Source organism: Malaya genurostris, chromosome 2, assembly GCF_030247185.1.
Source record: "Malaya genurostris strain Urasoe2022 chromosome 2, Malgen_1.1, whole genome shotgun sequence".
Lineage (NCBI taxonomy): Eukaryota > Metazoa > Arthropoda > Insecta > Diptera > Culicidae > Malaya > Malaya genurostris.
In genome coordinates, this window is record NC_080571.1 from 8,321,286 (window position 1) to 8,328,930 (window position 7,645).

Sequence of the window (7,645 nt, forward strand, 5' to 3'; positions counted from 1 at the left end):
CGATGATATCATGTGCGATATCACTTGATATCCCATACAATTTTATGTCAACGCGTATCACCATTTTGGCATGATATCCGGGATATCATGTACGATATCATGTCGAGTTGTCAAAAATCGCTACTAGCAACACGGATAATGACATTGAACGTATTCATTTAGGAACGTCACTTTGAGAGTGACAATAAACAATCATCATAATTTTAAATTTTTCAACAAATACTGGGGTTCGGAAACCATTAATTGCAAGACTCCAATTATTGATTGAATTGTAGGAGAGAAAAGCAATATTATTGATCTTACTCCTAATGGGAACATTCAATATGACAATTCGATTGTCAAACGATATCATTTCGATCATATGTGAACACTTCCACGTGATATGCATATCATCTCAGTATATCAAGTGATATAAGCGCTAATGTGAACATGGTATTATTCTCTGCCTTTATGATTAGCTCAGTGTTAGTCCAGTGAAGTATTTTGAGAAAAAATGGTGTAGTGTATGTAGATATGATGTCATTCTCGTACCTAGGTTAGTGTCCTAAATCGTATCCAGGTTAGTTGTTCGTAATAAACCATTTCCTTTGAACAAAATTGAGTTCGTGCTAACGAGTGGGAGATTTTGGTAAAAAATGTTCTGGACCTTGGAATTAAACTGCATTATAAAACGTTCAGTATTTACTGGCTGGTACATTTCAATCAATTTATCAGGTACTACGTTGACATTTTCACTTTCAGCTGTGAGTAAAAGTGACAAGTTATCGTCAAACCGAGTTCCACAGCATTCAGACTATGAGGACATTCGACTAGAATCGGACACTTTGTTTGGTCTAAAACCCGCTCGCTCTTGAATGCCAGCAATCGAATCCTTGAGTGCGATTGTCTTTCATGATAAAATAATTCCGTTGATTGTGATATAGACGGTTTTTTTTAACCCATGCTAGTGCTCTGCCTACCGAGTCTTGCTGGTCACTCGGTCGGTTGATGGTTGAAATTGTGATCCGAAAATATTCCGAGCACGTTTCTAATTACAATTTTTCAACGAATCGCGGACACGCGAGCTGCGGGAAGGCGCTCGAAAGTCTCTCGGTTCATGATCGCTGTGCTATAAATCATTTATTCAGGTGTATAAGAATAATTGTCTTTGCTGCAAATGACTTTGAATTGAGATGTCCACAAGGAACTCTGGAATGACTAAAGGAATGCAAAAAAAACTAGTATTAGAAATTTATGGCCGTACATATTCTTGTCATTCAATTTTTTTCATTTGCTTAGTTGATGTGCTCCATTAGCCAAGTCATCATTTCATAGGCGTGTGCAGTCAGCTGTGAGTTTGGTCTTACTTATTTCTACCAAGAGCACTTTGAAAATGTACAAATGCAGGAAATACTCCCTAAATGATAAGTTTCATTACTTTCCAGGTTCTGCAATCTATACTGTGAAGCGCCATCCGCTTTCAAAACACCCCCCCCCTTTCCGTACTGCCGGTTGATGAATGCAAATTTCAATCATTCCAGGTTTATTTTTTTCTTTTCATGTTCATCAATCTCCCCAAGCTCTCAAACTTGTCGTTTGAGGACGGGTACAGGGAAGTACATATGTGCTAAAAGCTCGCCTTCAGGATTCAGGCGAACGAACGAACGAACGAACGAACGGTGCTCGAAAGAATCCGCAAAAAATACAGCTTCTGATGTACGAAGCTGTAATAAATACAAGCTTCGACTTTCGTACACTGGGAAATGTTGAGAAGACCCAAACTCACATCATCCTGTGAAGAGGTCTTTTATGTCGTCACCATTGCTAAGGCTGACATTTTTGTCCGTTCGTCCTGCTGCTGCTGCTGCTGCTGCTGCTCCTTCGTTGCCACCGTCGATCGTGGACTCGTTGCACTTCCAATTTGCAGTATTTTAATCACCGTTCGAGCTTTATTTTTTTCTTCATATTTCCTCTATAGATACACATTTCCGTTGAAGCAGCAGTGGATTCATTTTCAAGTTTGCTTCCCAACTGATATTTCTGTATGGTTTCGTTTTTTTTCTATAGTAAGTTCCAACCAACAGTGTTATCTTCGGTATCTCGTCCAAATATCCACTCGTTTTCTGGATGTCTTTCGAGCATGATAAGACTAGGATAGTTTAGGGAGGCTTCCGGTGAGTGCAAAAGAGATGAGGGGGGCGGATTCTGTGGTTGGTTTGTTTCGAGATGAAAGTTTATATTTATGTGATGAATAAATCTTTACCTTTGACAAACGGCTGGAAACTTATTTTGGTTAAGTTCGATCAACTATACGGAATTATGAATGCATTTTACGGTGAGGTTTTTAAATAGGTTTTTGAAATAACTTTAAGTAAATTTTTGTATATTCTTAAAGAATTAAGAAGGTTGAAAAAAAAACGATTAAATCGAATTAAATTGAAACGTTGGAAAAATCATATAACCACTCACGGGTTTAGTTTAGATGGCTGCTGAAAAAGTCATCAATTTTTTTTATTATGAAACAAAACATTCCCTAGTTATCGAACCGTCGAATGAAAAACAATGATTTGGTTTAAGCAGTTCATGTTGTTACAATGTTCATGAGTAGCATTCCAAGCTACCCGTTTTTTGCCTTTTTCATATAGAACGGTATATGCAATCACTTGAAAAATCGACTGATTAAAATTGGCCCGTACACCATACGCCATTCGACTCAGTTCATCGAGCAATGTGTGTGTGTTTGTGAGCTTAGATTCGAATGTAAGGTCTTCCTGAATTTCATCTGTATCCGACTTCCGATTCCGGAATTATAGGGTAGTGTGTTAAAAATTGTATACCATCACTTAAAAAGATGATATATAACATAAAAAAATCTAGAAAATACCACAGTATTCCATATGAAGGTACGATTGTTTTACGAAAGGCATCATTACACCACTACACTAAAACCTCAATTTACGCGAACTTTTCTACGCGAATTTAATTTACGCAATGATCGCGTGAACAAGGTTTTTGCATAATGGTGGAAATTTCAATTTATATGCATATGCAAAGCAGCCTGCCGTCAGTACTAGATTGTTTAGTTTAGAATCTAAATAAGATCTTGGGCATCCAAGAATTCTCTAGAAAACAGATATTGTGGCCCTTATTACCGTTCTCACTTCCACTTTCACATTCACTTCACTTACATGTCACTTCACTTGATTTTCCCTATTACCAGTATCACGCTCAGTGAAGTTATCACTGTACTGAAAAAAATCATTTTTTCCAATAAAATTTTGGTGATTTGATGTTCATAATAACAACAAGCTATAAGGGCGGCTATAATGACAAAACCGGACATGTTCAGGGAGGTCATGCAGAGATGTCTGGATGAGCGTATGTTCCCAGACATTTGGAAAAGGCAGAGGTTGGTACTACTACCGAAACCTGGGAAACCCCCAGGGGACCCATCGGCGTATAGACCAATCTGTCTGATAGACACTGCGGGAAAGCTCCTTGAGACAATCATCCTCAACAGGCTATCCCCCTTCATAGAGGAGGCAGAAGGACTGTCCAGCCAGCAGTACGGGTTTCGCAGAGGCAGGTCGACGGCGGACGCCATAACATCGGTGGTAACCACGGCAGAGGTAGCGCAAACGACGAGGAATCCGCTACTGTGCGGTAGTAACGCTAGACGTTAAGAACGCGTTCAATAGGAGTACCGGAAGGGCTGTACAAGATTCTGGAAAGCTACTTCCAGAACCGAGTATTGCTCTACGAGACCGACGAAGGCACACGTAACACTCCAATCACGGCTGGAGTACCACAGGGATCTATCTTGGGCCCGATCCTGTGGAATATAATGTACGATGGAGTACTGAGGTTGAGGCTCCCTCCGGGTGTCAAGATAGTCGGGTTCGCGGACGACGTCACATTGACAGTCTACGGCGAATCCATCGAAGAGGTCGAACTGAGTGCATCACACTCAATCTGCTTGGTAGAGGACTGGCTGCGTAGCAGGAAACTGCAACTCGCGCACCACAAAAAAGAGGTGATGGTGGTAAACAACCGCAAATCGGAACAGGAGGCGTTGGTACATGCCGGAGATTGCGTGATCCCCTCCAAGAGATCACTGAAGCAATTGGGTGTGATGCTTGACGACAAACTCAGCTTCAGCAAGCACGTTGAATACGCCTGCAAGCGCGCATCAAAAGCGATCGCGGCGCTGTCTAGATTGATGGCCAACAGCTCGCCTGTGCGCTCCAGTAAACGTAGGTTACTGGCAGGAGTGGCAGTCTCGATCCTCAGGTACGGCAGCCTGGTATGGGCGTCGGCACTTGGTGTGGAACGCAACGCACAGATGCTGGAGAGTACACATAGACTGATGTGTCTTCGCGTGATCAGTGCATACCGCACTGTATCGAGTGATGCGGCCTGCGTGGTTGCAAGTATGATGCCTATCGGTCTGATAGTGAAGGAAGACAGCATGCAAGGAGACCGGAACGCCCGTAGGGCCTCCAAAGCCGCTTCTCTACGCACATGGCAACAAGAGTGGGACAGCTCAATCAAGGGTAGGTGGACACACCGACTCATACCTAGGGTCTCGAGTTGGTTAGATAGACCTTACGGAGAAGTGAACTTCGGCCTGACGCAATTCCTCACAGGCCACGGGTGCTTCAGATGGTACCTCCACAGGTTCGGTCACGCAACATCCCCTGTATGTCCTGGCTGCCCAGACGAGATCGAGACGGCAGAACACGTCTTGTTCGTCTGTTCCCGTTTTGCGGCTCAAAGGAGTGAGCTACTGGAGGCATGCGGCATTGACACCACACCGGAGAACCTGATACAGAGAATGTGCCACTGCGTAGAGAACTGGAACGCAGTGTCGACCGCGGCATTCCAAATTACGAGCATATTGCAGCGAAAATGGAGTGCGGATCAACAACAGGCAGCCGCGACCGCTAGCCGCGTGTAACTGTAGTAGGCTCAAGAGAGATCAACGAATAAACGTCGGTCCGGGAGAACCTCCTTCGCCGGGGAGCTTTTCGTCGGAGTAGTCTAGATCCATCGTCGGGGACTAGACGAGTAGTACGTCAAACTGCTAGGATCGTCGGGGAGCCAGTGAACCGGAAGCTATCCTCCAACTGGAATCACTGGATCGACCCAGGCATCCTCTCGGTCGGGCGTTAACAGGTATCGAAAGCGTCGGTTTCGGGAGAGCCTCCTTCGTCGGGGATCATCTGAGCGCCAGTGAACCGGAAGTCACGCTCCAACCGGAATCATTGGAACGACTTAGGCATCCTTTCGGTCGGGTCGGAAGGACTTCCCTCGTCGGGGAACCCTCCGTCGGTGTAGACTAGATCTTTTGGCGGAGACTAGTCGAGTAGTTCCGCGACGTAGCATCAGTTTTGGGTCGTCGAGGCGCCAGTGAACCGGAAGTTACCCTCCAGCCGGCATCACTGGACCGACCTCGTTATCCAACTGGTCGATCCCTCGAGAGCAGGATGCTGATCCCCATTCTGCGTAAATCTGGGGAGGGTGCTGTGAGCACCAATAGCCTTCCACCCCGAAGTAATACCTAGCGGTGGTGCCGGGGAGGTAGGGTTGGAGATCCAAGGTGTTTTAGTGGGTAGTTCCAATCAACAGTTGGGTAGTCCTGTGGAGAGTCCCACACTCCGTGCGTAAATGCATTTCACCTTGTAAAAAAAAATACCTTCTTATGTGACTTTCGGTCAAGATACAAGAATTCCGTGCAAATCACCAGGAAAACGAAAAGAAAACGGAAATCACACACAACACCGACGATGAAGCAATGGATGTTGAGATAAGCCGCGGACGAAGTAACCCCCGATCCTCGTTGGATGGAAATGGAAACTCATCTCCCCATAGAAAAAGGGTCACAACGAGATCCAATAGCAAAAAAAAAAATTTTTAAGTAACAAAAATGTAAGCCAATCGGCCACGTAAAGCTATTACGCAAAAAGGCCAGAATAAAAATTTTATTATAAAAAGAATTAAAGACTGTCCCAGAAAGTATGGACGCACTTTGATTTCGCTGTAAATAATTCACAAGTGTTAGATATTGAAATTTTATTCGATATACTGATAATATTAGACTACAACAACAGAATATTATTTTCAACATTTGCTACTTAGCCACTGTAGACTAGCTGGCGCACATTCTTGCGAACGTTCCTCATTAAATTCCGTACAGACTTCTTGGCGACAAGTTTTGACACTGTTTTCCAATCTTTTTCGAACTGTTGAATGGTTTCGGCTGCCGAGATATGTTTCCTAAGATGTGCCTTCGTTAATGTCCAAAATTCCTCAATTGGTCGAAGTTGTGGACAATTTGGTGGATTCATGTCTTTTGGGACGAAAGTGACATTTTTGGTAGTATAGAATTCTACCGTTGATTTCGAGTAGTGGCAAGAAGCAAGATCTGGCCAGAAGACAACAGGATCCTTGTGGCTTCGAATCATGGGTTGAAGTCATTTTTGTAAACATTCCTTGATGTATATTTCACTGTTCATTAAAGCAGTGGTGATGAAGGGTTTCGAAATCTTACCGCAGCTACAAATTGCTTGCCAGACCAAATATTTCTTACCAAATTTTTCGACTTCAATCGATGTCTCGGACTGGTTTAACACTTGCCCTTCTCGCACCGTATAATATTGTGGTCCCGGCAAGGATTTGTAATCGAGTTTCACGTAGGTTTCGTCGTCCATGATTATGCAGTTCAAATTTCCAGCAAGAATCGTATTGTACAGCTTTCGAACCCTCGGCCTGATCGATGCTTCTTGTTTCGGACTACGTTTTGGTTGTTTCTGCTTCTTATAGGTTCGAAGATTCAAACGTTCTTTAGCACGAAGAACATTTGGCTTCTAAGTGCCCACTTTTTTGGCCACATCCTGAACTGAAACCTCCTTCTTTTGCTCGAACGCCTTCAGTATACGTTTATCCAACTGAGGGTTAGCAGGACGTTTTTTTCGACCCGTTTTCGGTTTATCCTCAAAGGTGTTATCCTCACCGAACATCCTGATTGCATTTTGCAAGGCTTTTTCACTTACTCCTTCCATTTTTTCTATCTTTCTCAGTGACAGTCCGCGTTCTGTGCACCATTTGTACACTATTTTTCGACGTTGTACTGCTGAAAGTCCACGCATTTCGAAACAAACTAATGAAAACGAATAAACAACTGCACAAGTGGTTAGATAAGAGTGTAAACAACAGGACGCAGTCATAAAAATTGACAGATTCTGAACCATTTCGAAATGGCAGCGGTTTTTGGTTGCGTCCATACTTTCTGGGATAGTCTTTATACACAGTCTGGCAATGATTGGTGCTGTGTGGAATTTACCAAGAGAGAATCGTAAGTTGACAATTATCGCAGAAAATCGAATCGATGATACGACTTGATGGTTCTCATACTAGGTTGCAATATTTGAAATCCCTCGTGTGAAGCATTCACACACATTTTTATAGACACAACTTATACAAAGGTTATATGCACATAGTTAGAATAAGCGGCAATAGTAAAATGATTCTATCGCAATTATCCACTGCCCATATAGAATCGGATCGCAAAACGAGAATAGGCGACCGTTGGTTGCTTCAGAGAGGATCCCCACAGCAGCGTGCTAGCCTTTGATGCTCAGACGGGTCATCGAGAGAAATTCGCTCT